Source organism: Peromyscus maniculatus, chromosome 5 (assembly GCF_049852395.1).
Source record: "Peromyscus maniculatus bairdii isolate BWxNUB_F1_BW_parent chromosome 5, HU_Pman_BW_mat_3.1, whole genome shotgun sequence".
Taxonomy (NCBI): domain Eukaryota; kingdom Metazoa; phylum Chordata; class Mammalia; order Rodentia; family Cricetidae; genus Peromyscus; species Peromyscus maniculatus.
In genome coordinates this window covers 87177206-87182307 of record NC_134856.1, presented here as the reverse complement: position 1 = coordinate 87182307, position 5102 = coordinate 87177206, and positions in this window count along the sequence as shown.

The window sequence follows — 5102 nt, the reverse complement described above, 5'->3', positions numbered from 1 at the left end:
ACAACAACAACAACAACAAAACAACAAAATAAAAACTTAAATGGAGATGTCTTATTTCGCATTTTCTGCTCTTTTTCCTATTTGTCCTTTGAGAGGTCCTCAGTATGTAGCCCAGACTGCCCTCAAACTTGCAATCCTCCTGTCCTAGCTTCTTAAGTGCTGGGATTATATGTGCTCTGATTTTTAACCCATGTTGTGCACTTACTTGTGATTATTGGAAAGGACCAGATTTCTCAGCCAGGAACTGTATATCCAGTGCTCAGCCATGATACACCCGAAACATTGCCTTTGTAGTATCTAGAAAAGCTTGATGCTATAAAATAAGATCTTCTCTACCCATTCCAGAGAAAAGCAGGGGAAAGGGGCAGACCTGAGATGTGGATTAATCTCAGCTCACTATAATCACATTGCCACAAAGTCTTTGCCTCAAAGCAGAGCAAAAATGCACATGTCCTGCCCAAAGGGGCAACAAGGCTTTTCTGTATCCAAAGGGCAAGGTTCCATCTAGATTTGAACAAAAAGATACTTAAAAAGTATATTGCCTTACTACATCTGTTTTTCTTTTTTTCTCTTCCTTCCTTTCTTCTTTTTTTCCTTCCCTCCCTTCCCCTCTCCCTCCCTCCCTCTTTCCTTTTCTCCTTCCCCTTCTTCTTCTTCTTTTTTTTTTTTTTAAATAAGGTCTCACTATGTAGCCTTTGCCGACTCAGAACTTGCTATGTGGAATAGGCTGGCTTCAAACTCACAGAGATCTGCCTGCCTCTACTTTCCAGAGTTCTGGGATTAAAGGTGTGTGCCACAAGACTCGGCACTACATCCATTTTTAACATAGACCAGACATTTCCAAATAGCAAGAAAGATTAAGTATCCCAGATATCAAGAAAGAACCAGTATCTCAAACATGTACTGGGTACCTTCAGCTCTGTCTGCACTAGTGAAGAACACAATGTAACACAGAGCGATGATGATGAGATGTCTTCTAACTATGACCACGCCAGTGTCATAACACAGCTCTCTGAACGCGGCTGAAACTCGGCTTTGGGGTTAGTTAGGGTGCTGGCTGATCTCCAAGAGCTCATTCAGGTGCCTTGTAGAGGTTTAGGAATTCCAGGTCAAGAGTGTCTATGCTTATGCTTTTGGTGCATCTTTTTCTAGGCCTTACAGTTGCTTCCTTAAGGAGAAAGGGGCTTTCGTCAAGCCTTTGAATGCTTTCTTGGTGGGCCCCCGCTGGAGAAAAGCATTTCCGGTCATTGCTCTGTCGTTTTGCCCTGGGTCTCTCCCAGGGGAGAAAAGTGTATGACTTGCAAGGTTCCTGGCAGCATTGAAAGAATTCTCCCACCACAGCCAGCCCTCCTCTGGCAAGTCACCGGACCCTTTCTTTCCTCCTTCCCTTTCCCATGGAATCCAGTCCTTCCATTTGTCTTTCAAACTTGCCCTTAGACACAGCGATTCAAGCTCGATTTTCTCCTTGAATGCACTCTCTCTGTGAAAGGGGCTTTTCACCAGGAATGTGCTGCCTGAGCTCCCTCATGCCAGAGGGCCAGACAAAGACCTCCATGCTGGGCAGAAGTTTTACAGACATTCCCACATGCCTGATCTCCACTACATTTGGCTAAAACCAACCACAGATGCATGAAAAATAGAAAAAGAGGGGAAATATACTAGGAAAAATACTCCCAAAGCAATAGAGAGGTAACTGTGGCAAAATTGGATAAATTTGTTTTTTGGAGATTTTTGCATCTATTTTTGGGGGTACCTTAATTCAGATTCAAGCAGAGGAGGCTTTACAGCTACATAGATGGAAAATGTGAGTAAATGCAGGCATTCATGTCTTAAACACTGTTAAATACCTCAGAGTTAAAAAAGTTCAGCTAATAATTTGTAGTTCTTAGAACCCCTGCAGATATAATACAATAAATAGTTTTTCTTATTCCAGAGTGAAATATAAGAAACTAGGAGAATTTCCCCTCACTTACAACTTTTCTGTAAAGGCATGGTAGCAGACATATGTCTTTTTTTCTGGTTCCCCAAATGTTATAAAGAGTCACTGGGAAGAGGCATTCACAAGACAAGCATCTAAATATCCAGGTGCCAGCTCACGTTGAAATTCCCCAAGGCTAGCTCTCTGCCAGACAGGGCTTCTTAAGTTTCAGGCAGGCGATATGCTCATGTGCAGGCTCCATGTGCTGCCTCACCGAATCAGAGCAGCACAAAAGCTAGAGGACTAAAGCCCGTTTGCTTCGACGTTCGCTTCCTGTTTGTGTCCCCTTGCTTCCTCTCTGAGCTCTAGAGAGGTCAATGCAGCTGCGCACCCAGGAAGAGAAGATGACCCTTTGTGAGGCTTTAAGGATCTGAAAAGTTGCCTCAAACCCCACATTTCCTTTTGCTCATATGACGGAAGTCTCTCAAAGGTCTGTTTTCAGTGAGACTTATAAATGTAGTTGTTTGCGCTCATTAAAACTCACTAAAACCTGGGCTGGAGCTATAGCTCAGTTGGTAGTGTGCTTGCCTAGTGTGTATGCCGCCCTGGGTTCAGTGTCCCAGTACTGTATAAGTTAGGTGTGGTGATGCCTGTCTGTAGGCCCAGCTTTTAGAAGAGGTAGACGAATCAGAAGTTCTTGGCTACATGAGTCCAGCCCGGGCTACATGAGACCTTGCCTCAAAATAACAATAAAACTCTTGTGAATAGGTGATTTTGCATTATATATATGTACATATATATATATATACATATATATAATTTATGCATATGTACTTGCACGAGTTTATATACATCATGTATGTCCAGGTACACAAAGGAGGCTAGAGGGCATTGGGATCCTGGAATTGAAGGTGTGAGCTGCCTGAAGGGCATTTAACCACTAAGCCATCTCTCCAACCTGACTTTGATCTCGAAACCCAATTCTGAGGTAATTTTACAGTGATGGCGTGGGTATGAAAAAGGATACTGAGGGCCAGGTGTGGTAACTTACTCATTCAAGATTGTAGGCCACAATGTCAGACATTTCATGTTGAGTCTACTTAGTCATAAGATAGTTGCTCGGGATAGAGAGCTGAGGTGACTGTTCAGTACACAGCACACCTTCGCTTACATTCAGTACCCTTCATGAAGCAGGAAGTTATGTCAATGTTAAGTCAAATGCAGCAGGACAGAAACTTGCTCTTGACCTCATTTGATTCTTTGGTCTTATAACAAGTTACAAGGGTTACAGAATGGAAAGTTTGGTCCCTTGTACTAAATGGAAAGTAAAGATCCCTTTATTTGGATCTTTTTCATTTCTGTTTTAATTACGGCCAAGAATAGTTTGACTGGAGCCAGTAGAGCTGACCCTCTGACCTTGTCCTTGAATATTCCTTCCTAGGAACCTGACTAGCCGAGAGTGCAATGGTTCATGAGCATTGCAGCCTGTTGAAAAGCAGAGTTGCTCCTCCCGGGATCTAGAGTAGGGAGGGCAGACCTGGGCTGGATCGATGCGGCCGGGTGAATTAGCAACCACTGGAGAAAAAGCACACTGTGCCCATACCACCTCCGATGCAACCAGAACAACAGCTGCCGCCATCACTCAGCACAACTCTGGAGTCCTTCTAACATGCTGGAGGTGAGAGGGAGAGAAATCCAGAGGGGCCCCCATCCATAGGAACACAAGGCTACTTCAGGGCATCTGAGTTAGAAGTGGGTAGAGTTAGGTCAGGCTTTTCTGGGATGTGATATTTTAAACAGACATGGAAGAGAGTAGAAAGTAGGCGAAAGGGAGGTCTCAGCTACAGGCAATGCCTATAATGCATGATGGTGTTGAAGCAGGAAAGAGCTTTGTCTTGATGCTGGGGAGGATCTTGGCAAGGCTGGAAGGAGCTGAGTAAGTAAGGGGAATGCAGAAAGGTGAGGGAGGATCAGACAGAATCTCACCACCCACTTATCTGCTGGTAGGTCACCAAAAGGCTTAGAAGAGAAGTTAGTTTGTTGTGGTTTGAAAGAAAATGGCCCCCAAAGGGAGTGGCACTATTAGGAGGTATGGCCTTGTTGGAGGAAGTATGTCACTGTGGGGGCAGGCTTTAAGATCTTTTTTTCTCAAGTTTCCCTCAGTGCAACAGTCAGTTGACTTCCTGTTGGCTCTGAGTCAAGATATAAGGACTGTCAGCTCCAGCACCATGGCTGCCTACATGCCGACTAAACCTCTGAAACTGTAAGCAAGCCACCCCAATTAAAGGTTTCTTTTATAAGAGTTGCCGTGGTCATGGTGTCTGTTCACAGCATTGAAGATCCTAACTAGGACAGTCTATCAAAATCTTAATCATGGAATGCCATATGATCCAAGGTATACACCTCTGGGTATATATCTCAAAGAATGAAAACAGGCTCAAACAGGTATTTCCATATCTACAGTTCATAGCAGCAATAGATAAAATGTGGAATCAACCTAGGAGTTCATTGGCAGATTAACAGACAAAGAAAATGTGGTCCACATGTATAGTAGAATATTATTCAGCTTGAACAAAAGAAATGAGATGCTGACCCAGGTTATATAAACCTTGAAGATATCATGCTAAGTGAAACAAGCCCCGCATATAGAAATTCAGTTTTGCAAGATGAGAAAGTTCTGAAGATAAATGGTGGTGATGGTGACACAACATGAATGTAATCAGGACCACTCAGGTATATACTTAAAAACAGTAACTTTTTGTAAAAGCCTTGTGTGGTGGCCCATGCTTAGAATACCAGGCTGGACAGATAGAGATGGCAGATCCCTGAGTCTCACTGACCCTCCAGCCTAGCCTACTGGGGAGGCCAGGCCAGAGAAAAAGCTTGTTTCAAAAATCAAGGTGTACTGAGCTTGTTTCAAGAAGCAAGGTGTGGCTGGGCAGTGGTGGCGCACGCCTTTAATCCCAGCACTTGGGAGGCAGAGCCAGGTGGATCTCTGTGAGTTCAAGGCCAGCCTGGTGCAAAACGGCATACAAAATTCTCTCTCTCTCTCTCTCTCTCTCTCTCTCTCTCTCTCTCTCTCTCTCTCTCTCTCTCTCTCTCATAAGTGTATATTATATAATGTATATTTTACCACAATAAAGCAAAAATTATATTGGAGTGGAGAAAAGAGGAGGGGTAGAAT